This window comes from Labeo rohita, chromosome 24, assembly GCF_022985175.1.
Source record: "Labeo rohita strain BAU-BD-2019 chromosome 24, IGBB_LRoh.1.0, whole genome shotgun sequence".
Taxonomy (NCBI): domain Eukaryota; kingdom Metazoa; phylum Chordata; class Actinopteri; order Cypriniformes; family Cyprinidae; genus Labeo; species Labeo rohita.
Genome location: NC_066892.1, coordinates 19,902,752 through 19,915,539, shown reverse-complemented (window position 1 = coordinate 19,915,539; position 12,788 = coordinate 19,902,752). Strand labels below are relative to the sequence as shown.

At 36.8% G+C, this 12,788-nt stretch overlaps 1 protein-coding gene across 7 annotated transcripts in view; it reads right to left on the bottom strand.

Annotated features, from left to right (window-relative positions):
• The window catches only part of dlgap1b (discs, large (Drosophila) homolog-associated protein 1b), a 138,756-nt gene that overhangs the window by 95,637 nt on the left and 30,331 nt on the right, over window positions 1-12,788 (bottom strand). For 5 of the 7 annotated variants that reach the window (XM_051098116.1, XM_051098121.1, XM_051098119.1 and 2 more), the window contains exon 2: window positions 10,647-10,694. The exons of the other annotated variants lie outside the window; for them this stretch is intronic. The gene's annotated coding sequence lies outside the window, so the exon portion shown is untranslated. The remainder of the gene's footprint in view (window positions 1-10,646; window positions 10,695-12,788) is intronic. 7 annotated transcript variants of the gene reach the window in all.

The window sequence follows — 12,788 nt, the reverse complement described above, 5'->3', positions numbered from 1 at the left end:
GGTTTTCTTTGCATAAAACATAATTTGCTCATGACAATACAAGTAGGATACAAAAAACAAAAATCAAACAAACAAACAAACAAACAAACAAGAAAAGATAACAATGAACAAGCCATAAGCAAATTTTGGTGCATATTCTATCACTTTTCACTTCTGAGATGTTTACTACGCCCCTGCACACAAACCATTACAATGACTTATATAACAGTTTAATGATTTATGAGGCTCTCTGCGGGTACTAGGACTTTATTATAAATATGTGTGACTGTACATTTTTACTACTATAGCCAATAGTTCAAATGTTAAGATTAAAGTTAATATGTTTACATATGTTCATATGTTCAAATGCTCCGCTATCAGGCACTGCAGCAAAGCTGTTTTTCATTGACCTTAAGCTGTTCACACGGCTGAGTCGACCATGAATATATTCACATAGCTTTGAACATTTGAGCAATTTCAGTGGTTTGGTGCTCTATTTATTCATGTAGTATTCATGTGTGTATGTGTGTTTGTGAGTAGAGCAGAAGGCTGTCTGTGGGCTAGACTTGCACAGTGAGAAAATCAAAGCAACAAACTGACAGTTGAGCTTCCAAATGCTCTCGCCAGGGACAGAAGTGAGGGGTAAAAACATGAAAGCAATAGGCAGACAGAGAGAAAGCACACACCATCTAGAAAAGAACTAGTGTGAACCTTTCATTTTACACCTATCTGAATCCCTTGAAAGACATTGTTCTTGAGTTCAAGCTCCAGACAGAGTACACGTGTAGTTTAAGTTCCCACCACCTGCAGTCATGTATTGGATATTATATAAGTTCCGGACCTCTAAACTGATTGGCTTAATATTTCTAGACCAAAGTGTTTAAGCAGAGTGGAAGCAGAGTGGGGAACTTTTGTGAGGTGTTTTACCCAACTGTACAAAATGATTTTTTAATGTTGGAAATTAAACAAAGATTACTGGAGTATGTTTTACAAGAAAATACCATTTCAGTCTTTCTACATAAAAAAGTCACATTTAATTTATTGTGTTACAATGTGCACCATTTCATTGTAATTATTTGTGAAATTTATTAAAATAGAAATTTTAAAGGGGTCATCGGATGCCCAAGTTGATATGATTCTGTAGGGTCTTAATGAAAAGTCTATAATATACTTTGGTTAAAAATTCTCAGTGGTTGTGTAAACAACACCCTTTTTACCTTGTCAAAATGAGCTCTGCAAAAATTATCCCATTCTGGGGGATGGGAGCGGCCTCTGTCAGTGTGACGCCACACTGACAGGCATCTGAAAATGGCTTGATTTGAAAAAGGGGATATTATTTTTACAGATTAATTAAAAACCACTGCATGGATTTGTACATACACTGCCAATACACATTAATGTTCAGACAACATGTAAAAGTGAAGTTTGCATCCGATGACCCCTTTAAGTTAAAATTGTTTCAAAGTAAATCTGACCACATTATTTTCCTGTGTAAGAGTTTCTATTTTTTTATAGGTTTCATCAATAAGTGTGAAGTGTGAAATGGAAAACCCGGAGTGGAACTAAATTGGAGTATAACGTTCTCTGTCACTCCATTCCACTCACACTGAACACTACAACAGAGCACAGGGCATCGCAGTTTACTGTGCATGGGGCTGCATAGCCTCAGACCGGTCAGAGTGTCCATAATGAACCTTGTCCAGAGCAAAGCACAAACAAAGTACCTACAATGGGGATGTGAGCATCAGAACTGGACCATGAAGCAATAGAAAAAGGCTGGTCTGAAAAATCATGTTTTCATTTAGATCAGGGATGGCCGGGTGTGTGTAATGTTTAATTGGAAAAGATATGACAGCAGGGTGCATTATGGGAATAAGGCAGGCCAGTGGAGGAGGTGTTATGTTCTGCTGGGAATTCTTGAGTTCTGGCATTTATGTGGATGGCCCTTCGACACACAAACCTACCACCTACCTATAGATTGTTGCAGACCATTTACACCCTTTCATGACAGTGGCCTACTTTTGGCTAGAATTTTGGCTAGAAGGGATACAGCTCAGACCGGAAACTAACAATGAAATTAATTTTTCTACCTATTAGATTCTGTTTTATAGCTCAGTAGCCAGAGCTGTCTCCCTTCTAGCCTTAACCACTACTTCGGCAGGATAATGCACCATGCAAGAATTCAAGAAGAATACAAGGGGTTACTTTGGCCTCCAAATTGCCCAGATCTTAATCTGACAAAGCACCTATGGGTGTCCTGATCCATGGAGGCCCCACCTCGAAATTTGCAAGACTTAAAGGATCTGCTGTCTTGGAACCAGAAACCAAAAGACACATTCAGAGGTCTTGTGGAGTCTATGCCTCAGTGCATCAGAACAGTTTTGGCAGCATGACGGGGAATCTACATAATGGTGGTTATAACTCTTTCTCACCATTGACAGAATTTTACATCATCTAGGAGACAAGGCTTTCCAGCCATTGACCTGATTTTCCAGCTTTCCATGTTTTCAATGGTGTATGGTAGGAGGTGCTATTACACACCTTATGAAAGAGTATTGAGCATCTGGATCAAAAACACAGTGAAGAAGAAGCAGAAACAAGTGATCACATTTATCAGAACACAAATTAAGATATTTTTGAGGAAATCCAAAAGCTTCCTGACCCTGCAAGTATTGTCATATCTTTATAAAATTAAGGTTGAACTACAGATGTCACATGTACTATTTTAATTATGCAGGGTCAGAAAGCTCTTGGATTTCATCAAAAATATCTTAATTTGTGTACCAAAGATTAACGAAGGTCTTACAGGTTTGGAACAACATGAGAGTGAGTAATTAATGACAGAATTTTAAGAGTTTTTGTGAACTATCCCTTTAACCTTATAAGCCAATGACACATAGGCTAGGTTCACATTGCAAGCCTTAGTGCTCAATTCTGATATTTTTCTCAGATTTTTTTTGAATAGCTGTTCACATTGTTGTTTTAAATGTGGCCAATATCAGATTTCCAGTGCAAACAGATCATAGTTCTGAACTGGCCCGTATGTGCAAAAGAATGATACGAACAGGGCTTCCAGGTTTTCACAACAAAATCAGCCCAATTGCTTCTCAAAACTAATCCAAAACTAGCCCAACCATGTTCAGTGGGGTAAATATCATGTTAGTGGGGTCGCGTCAACCCACAAAGTTAAAAAGCAACCTGCGGCAACAGTGGAAAAAGTATCCCGATTCCGCGGGGAAACTTTGTACTTGGCAACACTTGCGCAACATGCTGTCATACAGAAGTAAACACGGAGGACATAAAGTAAGCGATTATGCGTTTATTTATAGTGTGATCTGCTGCGGAAGACAGTGAAATTATGCACAGGCAATATGAAAAATAAAGACAAGGATGTGACAAAAGACAACAGAGTTTTTAAACTTTTATGATATGAGCCCTCATGTTTTGCTAGCATGTAGAGTTGTCACTGTAATTATGTGTTCTGACACATCACTGTACTTCAGCTGATTACCTTCGCAACTGTCTTGATCACTTTGGGTATGTAAAAATCGCAGAATTATTACAAATGTCAATAAAGAGTGACATAAACGTTGCGTGAATTCCGACATGACTTGCATTGCAAAACATCTGACCTGTTGGATTTAGTAGCACATATGGAAGTGGCACAAATCAGAATCAAAAAGATCAGATTCCATGCGGTTTGTGCTGTTCGCACTGCTATGACAAAAATAGATCTGAGTCACATGTGAGCAAAAAAAAAAAAATCAGATTTGGGCCACATTTGCCTGCAGTGTGAACGTAGCCACAGAGAAATGTGAACACATATAATAAGATTTATGAGCATTTCATAAATATGTAACAGCGAATGACAACATCTGTGGATGGTGGATGTTTGGTGGTCCCAAGGTGAGATGGAGGATGAGTTAAACAGATGGTGGTTAAAGTTACAAGGATTACAGGAGTATTGGCAGCACTGGTAGAGAGTTGTGGATATAGTGATTATAGTTGTTGGGCTGTGCGAATATGGATGCAACCAGTTTTTTTTCTCTGTATGGTTTGTTTTATGAAGGAACTACAGAATCTGTCCAGTTTACCACATGGCTGTTTGATTAATTATAGTGTATTGGAATACTGGAGTCAGATATATACTGGGGTTCCCTAGTGGGGCTTGTACGGGCCAAATACGGACACAAAAACTTTAAGAACGTTCAAAATGATTGATCACTTCCACTGATTAATGAAAAGCTATCTATCTGCCTGTTTGTTTTTTGTCTATCTATCTATCTGTCTGTCTGTGTCTACCTTTGTCTTTCTTTCTCACTCTCTTTTTGCCCCTGCTGTTGGGAGTGATTTCAATTTCACGCTCAGCTGGGACACATCATCCACTCCAGCTTCACACCTCCCCGTCAGCATGCTGTGGGCTCCCACCAACAAGTTCAATCAACATCAACAACACATGGTATGCATGAAAAGATGAACACCTATTTATATGCATATGGCTATTATACACACTAGGTGGCTGATGGTGTCTCACAAATGTGGTTATAGATGAACGCATGACAGCCTAAATAGAGCTTAAGTCTTGCAAATATCTTGAAGGTCAGGCTACACCTGAAGCCTGGGTAAATATGTTGAGAACCTATGAACAGCTTACATAAGTAGTAAGAGAAATGCAGTAAAACTGAATAAAGAGATTGAAATAATGGTTAAAGAAGAGATACTATACTAATGCGAGATTAGGATTAAAACGTCCAATTGTACATTGGAAATAGTATGTCAAAGGTGCCCAGATGGCTTTTCAAAGTGTACATCTGTGCATGATTTTAAGCTAATATTTCCCAAAAACACTTACGCTGTGTAAAACACTGTTCTCTCAACAAGATTTTTAATTCACACAAAGTGAAATGAGAACGGGACCAGTTGTTACACTTTAACTTCAGTGAATATTTTTTAGAGTATATTCATATTGGAAAATACATTTTTGCTCTAAAGTCAACATGAAGCATGTTGTCACACTTCATCAATCTCTCTCTCCCACATCCATTTTTTCCACTTACACCCTCACCCTGGCCCCTGAGGAGAACGGAAAACTGATACACTCTCAATGTGCATTTAATGAGGATTGCGAATGAACTTTAGCATTGCCCTCAGACTAAAGTGAAGATTGAGTTTCAGTCGGCATGTTTGGAGACAGTCGTGTCTGAAGAGGTGTCCGCTACATTAGTGACCCTCATGACTCCACTAAAAAACTCACTCTTATGCCATGACACTGCCACGCTCATTCATATTCACAGGCTCCCCATGAATTATGCATCATTATGCAAAAATAAGGATTAAAAAGACTGGAGAAATTGGCTGTGACCTATGCAAAACATACAGAAAGAGATATGGGGATGGAAAGAAAGCGAGAGTGCTGGAAGGATAGGATGACAGGAAACAAAAAGAAGTCTTATCTGAAATCTACAGTGCTGTGGTGTTATCAACACGATCGAGTTGAATGCTTGAGTTGTCCGCTTTAACATGCATCAGCATACTCAACCTCTGCAGTTCAACAGAAACAAGAAACCAAGACGCTGAGCTACAGTTTATACTAATGTAATTCTACCAGAAGAACTTGGTGCAGTCAGAAAATTAGCAGGAAGTGTATCGAAGATACAATCAGGTGTTTCTTCAACTTTCGTGTCCTAGGGGTTGAACTATGGATTTTCATTTTGTTATATGAAGAAACTGTCTTGAAAAGTTTTTTACCATGCCTTCATCAGCTATATTTACATAAATGTTTTTTTCATGAGTTTGTCTTTCGATCTTGAAATAGGAAAATATATCATACAAAAAAAACTTTAATTGCTCCATTCTGAAATCTATTAAGATCTAGACAAAAAGTGAAATAATTTCAATATTTAATGTGGAAATTATTTTATATGTTCAAATTGTCACAAAGATTCATACATTTTCACCACACCAAACAATTTTAAAGTGTTTTCAAAAGTTAAACTGGTGAACAAAACAAGTGACAAGTGATGCAAATATCACTTCTGAATAGAATATTTAACTATAAAAATGTCCAGTGAAGCTAAATTTGTAATTTTTAAAGGAGAAGTCCACTTCCAGAACAACAATTTACAAATAATGTACTCACCCCCTTGTCATCCAAGATGTTCATGTCTTTCTTTCTTCAGTCGTAAAGAAATTGTGTTATTTGAAGAAACATTTCAGGATTTTTCTCCATATAATGGACTGATATGTTCGAACTTCCAAAATTCAGTTTAACTGCGTCTTCAAACAATCCCAAATACAGTTGTAAACAATCCCAGCCGAGGAACAAGGGTCTTATCTAGCAAAACGATCGGTTATTTTCATTAAAAAAATACAACTAAAATACTTTTTAATCTCAAACACTCGTCTTGCCTTTCTCTCCCTGAACTCTGTGTATTCTGGCTCAAGTCAGTTAGGGTATGTTGAAAAACTCGTATTTTCTCCCTCAACTTCAAAATAATTTTAAAATCATCCTACATTGCTGCAGAAGTTCCGACCCAGTCTTTGCAGAGTGAACATGCAAAGAAGATCAAACACCCTTAACAAAAAAAGTAAAACAGCGATATAGGACGGTTTTGAAGTTGAAGTTGTTTTTTGACGTACCATAACTGTCATGAACCGGAACAAAAACAAAGGTCAGGAAGAGCAAGACAAGATGAGCGTTTGACATTAAAAAGTATATAAATTGTATTGTTTTTATAAAAATAACTGATTGTTTTGCCAGATAAGACCCTTCCTTCTCGGCTGGGACCATTTATAACCACATTTGGGATCGTTTGAAGCCGCATTTAAACTGCATTTTGAAAGTTCAAACTCGGGGCACCATATCTGTCCATTATATGGAGAAAAATCCTGAAATGTTTTCCTCAAAAAACACAATTTCTTTACAACTGAAGAAAGAAAGACATGAACATCTTGGATATCAAGGGGCTGAGTACATTATCTGTAAATTGTTGTTCTAGAAGTGGACTTCTCCTTTAAAGCAAAAGTATGAAAATATTTAATTGTGTGTGATTTGGATACATACAATTCTAACTATGAAATCTGCCTCAACAAAGAGAAAGGAGTCAGCCATTCTAATACAAAAAATATTTAAAGGGATAGTTTACCCAAAAATGAAAATTCTGTCATTAATTACTTACCCTTACCCTATTGTTCCAAAGCAGTAAGACCTTCATTCATCTTTGAAACACAAATTAAGATATTTTGGATGAAATCTAAGAGCTTTCTGACCCTGCATTGACAGCAACGCATCTACCACGTTCAAGGCCCAGAAGGGTATTAAGGAGATCAGTCATCAGTGGTGATTAAAGTAATTTTTGATTTCTTTGCACACAAAAAAGTATTCTCATATCTTCTTAATATTACGGTTGAACCACTGATGTCACATGGGCTATTTTTATGATGTCCTTACTTCCTCTCTGGGCCTTAATTGTGTCAGTTGCATTGCTGTCTATGCAAGGTCAGAGAATATCTTAATTTGTGTTCTGAAGATGAACTAAGGTCTAACTGGTTTGGAATGACATGAGAGTGTGTAATTAATGACAGAATTTTCATTTCTGGGTGAGCTATCCCTTTAAAATGTTTTTTTTTTTACTACATTTTGATGAATATACATGTATGGTATATTAATTAAAATTAAGAAAATGTAAAAATGGGTTTTAGAGTTTATAGACCACAAGTGCTCATAGAAACACTATAAACTACATATAACATTGTCGTATTAAAACTACAATATGATGTATGCCTTTTTGCTTCCTGTCTCTCTCACCTCATTTTCTCTTCGACTGCAACAAACTGACCCATATCTAAAACAGTCAGCATCCATGAGGATTATGGGTGATAACCGTGTACACACACACACAAATGAACACGCATACGCATATACACAATCAAGTTTTGCTGATTGTCTATGCCATGCCCTTCGAAAGAGGATTATAGTGGCCGTGAAAAGGCCGTGAATTATTGACAAAAAAGGGACTGGATTTAGATTTCAGGCCAGCCGGGGCTAAACAGGAAAGAGAGGGAGAGAGAAAGGTCATCCAAGACCACTAAGCAGTTAGAGCGTATATTTAGTTTTCCTCAGGATTTTGCGAGCTCTCCAAATAATGAGCTCAGTTACCGCACTCATTGAATCCTTCCTGAAGGATCAGCAGTTGTCAGTGATTCAGGTGAACACCTACAATCGTGGCAGCTCAGGAAGAGTACAATCCAATATCCGTTAGGTCTCTGGGGACAAAAGCTTTTCAGATTCCATTGCTTTTTTTCTCATAATTGTAGTCTTCAGGGTATGAGCGCTACTGGGCAGCTGTGCATTCATGGGGAAGACTATGCGGCTATCCCACAATGCACTTTGAGCCTTTATTCTGACATATGAGGTCAAAAAATTACAAGATTTAAGCAATTTTAAGGTGTCTGTGTTGATCAAAAAGCTTCAGGAGAACCTGGTTTGCTGGAAAAGGCTTAGCTCACTGTTGAGTAAGCAAAAAGTGGCCTGGGGAGAAATTTGCAAGTGAAATTTTCTCAGCACTCCAGTATGGATTTGTTTGGCAGGCACCAAGCTGGGACACTTAGGAGGACAAGGCAACAATTGTGTGTCATATTTACCAAATTTGATGAGATTTAAAAAAAAAAAAACTCTCAACTCATAGACTTACTTCTTATACATGCCTTAGACAACCACTTGCCTATGCCAAAGCAACCACAAAGCATCTGTAACACCACTTAGCAATGACCAAGCAATAATCAAGAACACCCTAGAAACCGGCTAGAAAAAGTCTGAGCAACCATCTACAAAACCCTAGCATTCACCTAGCACCTGTCCCGCCATTGACGGAATTTTGTGTCATTTGTGAGACAATGTTTTTCAGCATTGACGGAATCTTCTGTCATTTGTGACACAACGCTTTCCTATCACTGACAGAATTTTCCGTTATTCATAAGACAAGTCTTTCCCACCACTAATGGAATTTTCCATCATTTATGAGACAATCCTATTCCACTATTGACAGAATCTTCTGTAATTTGTGAGACAATGCTTTCCCGCCATTGACAGAATTTTCCTGCTTTCCCAGCATGGATGGAATTTTCCGTCATTTATGAGACAATGCTTTCCCACCATTGATGGAATTTTCTGTTATTTATGAGACAATGGTTTCCTACCACTGACGGAATCTTCGGTCATTTGTGAGACAATTCTTTTCCACCATTCATGGAATTTTCCGTAATTTATTTACTGACGCATCAGTGTGCAGAGTTTTATTTTTTATGTGTATTGAGATGGCCAGAGCATAAGTAAAGGCTTTTTAACTTTTTGGACCAGAGGAAGTGCCTTGAATTCTTCTTTTTTTCAATAGAATTTTCCATCATTTGAGACAATGCTTTCCCATCATTTACAGATTCTTCTGTCTTTTGTGAGCCAACACTTTCCCAGCATGGATGGAATTTTCCATCATTTATGAGACAATGTTTTCTTAGCATTGATGGAATTTTCTGTCATTTATGAAACAATGCTCTTCTGCCATTGGCAGAATTTTCTAATTTCTGTCATCTGTGAGACAACACTTTCCCACCATTAACAGAAATTTTTGTAATTTGTGAGACAATGATTTCCCGCCACTGACGGAATCTTCTGTCATTTGCAAAACAACACTTTCCCACCATTGATAGAATTTTCCGGCATTTATGAGACAACGCTTTCCCACCACTGACGGAAATTTACGTATTTTGTGAGAGAACCCTTTCCCGCTATTGACAGAATTTTCCATAATTTATGAGACAATTCTTTTTCACCGTTACTTGAATCTTCTGTCATTTGTGAGGCAAAGCTTTCCTGCCATTGACAGAAATTTCTATCATTTATGAGACAATGCTTTCCCACCATTGACAGAATTTTCTGTCATTTGTGAGACAACGCTTTCCTGCCATTGATGGAGTTTTTCCACCATTTATGAGATAACACTTTCCTGCCATTCATAGAATTTTTTGCCATTTATAAGACAGTGCTTCCCTGCCATTTGCGGAACTTTTTGACTTTTGTGTTTTCATTGGTATACAGTACACTCTTAAAAATAAAGGTGCTTTGAAAGATTCTTCACAGCGATGCCATAGAAGAACCATTTTTGGTTCCACAAAGAACCATTCAGTCAAAGGTTCTTTAAAGAATCATCTCTTTCATCGCCTTTTTATAATCTGAAGAACCTTCTTTCGCTACAAAGAACCTTTTGTAAAACAGAAAGATTCTTCAGATGTTAAAGGTTCTCAAACACAAGTGGAGAAGAAGCAAAAACAAGCAAAACAATTATCGTTCCATCGTTTTGATTGGTGGGATTTTCTCTTTTTTTTTGTTTCAAATATTATTATTATTATTATTTTTTTATTTATTTATTTATTTTTTTATGAAACTTGTCCACATTCCAAGTGTTTAAAAAAAGAATGCATGAAGCTAGAGTAAAACTCTTTTTTAAGCAGACTCTGTATTTTTTCTGTTGACATATTCATGTTTAGATATTCATACACAAAATATTCTGGGGGGCCATGAAAGTTATGTGAAAAAGTTAATATTAACCAATAATAATAAACAATGTATGTGTTTACTATAGACATGTTCAAGCAAATAAAAACACACATACCCTTGCCTAATATTTCAAAGAGAGGCATCTGTTGAGCCAGAGGCCTTACTGCAAGAGAGAGAGAAAAAAAGATGTCATGGGACACATAGCAAAAAACACACACAGATGGTTACGCACAAACAAATACACGCATTCAAACAAACAGATCACAGCGCCAGCGCTAATTGTATTCTGTTCACATGCAGTATAATATACAGACATTAACATTCAGAATACACACCCCACTGTTCATGAGCCACTGCCTCGGCTTCTCTAAACACATGCACGAGCGTACACACTGTCATCACTCACATATGGCTTCTCTGGTGTGCATGGCCAAACACAGACCCACATCTACACACAGACACACAAGGGTATGCCACTGTTGTTTAGGAACTTTAGGGCTGAGGCAGTCTAATGTAAATCAGGCCACATCAGCATGACGTTTGCACATTCACAGCATGAAAATGAGATGTGGCTGCGAGCACACTCTCACACACACACTGAATGCAAATCCTGTGTGCATCATGTAATACTAAATGAGTGAGTAGATAATAGGTGGGATAAAAACAAGAAAGACAAAGAGCAAGCAAAGTCAACACAGTATATCTGCATAATTTATAGTATAGAATCAAAATAGCAGAAAGAAGGAAAGAGGAAAATGTTGCAAGCCATATTCAAACTCACATCATCCACATGGGAAAATCAATGAGAAAATCATAGTTGAATTTATAAAAATGACCCAGTTCAAAGGTTAACACACTTGATTTTAAATACTGTGTTGTTACCTGAATGATCCACAGCTGTTTTTTTTTGTTTAGTGATAGTTGTTCATGAGTCCCTTGTTTGTCCTGAACAGTTAAACTGCCCGCTGTTTTTCAGAAAAATCCTTCAGGTCCCACAAATTCTGTTTTTTTTTTGTTGTTGTTGTTGTTTTGTTTTGTTTTTTAAACATTTTTTGTGTATTTAAACCCATTTCCAACAATGATTATGATTTTGAGATCCATCTTTTCAAACTGAGGACAACTGAGGGACTCATGTGCAACTACAGTAGGTTCAAATGCTCACTGATACTTCAGAAGGAAACACAATACATTAAGGGGGTGAAAACTTTTTGAATTTGAAGATCAGGGTAAATGTAACTTATTTTGTCTTCTGCAAAACATGTAATTATCTTCTGTAGCTTCTGAAGGGCAGTACTAAATGACAAAAATATAATATTTAGGCAAAAAATGAAAACTGTACACATCTTCATTCTGTTCAGAAGTTTACACCACTGGCTCTTAATGCATTTCTTTTTCCTTCTGGTGCATCAATGAGTGTTTGAACCTCAGTTGAACCTGAGTCCCTCAGTTGCCCTCAATGTGAAAAGATGGATCTCAAAATCATACAGTTATTGTTGGAAAGGGTTCAAAACCACAAAAATGCTGAAAAACTAAATAATTTGTGGGACCTGAAGGATCTTTCCTTCAGCAAGTTTAACTGTTCAGTACAAACAAGAGACTCATGAACAATTATCACTAAAATTCAACTATTATTTTCTCTTGTGGACTGTGTAAACATATTTTATGTGAAATATCTTATTCAGATCAGTAAAAATAACATGCATTTTGTATGATCCCTCTTATTTTTGTAAAATAACATTTTGATGATTCTGCAAGGTGTATGTAAACTTTTGACCTCAACTGTACTTCAGAACAGTTATTTTAGTATCACTGAATTACTATTATAGTTGTGTTTGTTTGTTTGTTTTAGTTTGAATTAGGTTTTATTTTTAGATTTTTCAAATTACAGATGTACTACCAATGACACAGGTAACATTTGTATGCCAGTGGGTGGCATAATGTTGAATGAATTTATGATTGAGTCATTGAATAATTTATTCAAACAATTCATGCAAATACACTTCATTCAGGAACAAAACAAATGACTCCCTTTGTGAATGAGTCATTGATTGACTTATTCAAAAGTGCAAAATGCAGGAACAAAAGTCTCTAAAGTCACAAAAATATATAAAACCACATACAGTCATTTTAAATACCACACTTTTATGCTTATTGAGTGGTAATGCATTATTAAACCGCTCTTAGAGATCAATAAGACCTCTAATTGCATAAGATTTCCATTACATTAACCACTTTTCCCAGAGAGAAGATCACCCAT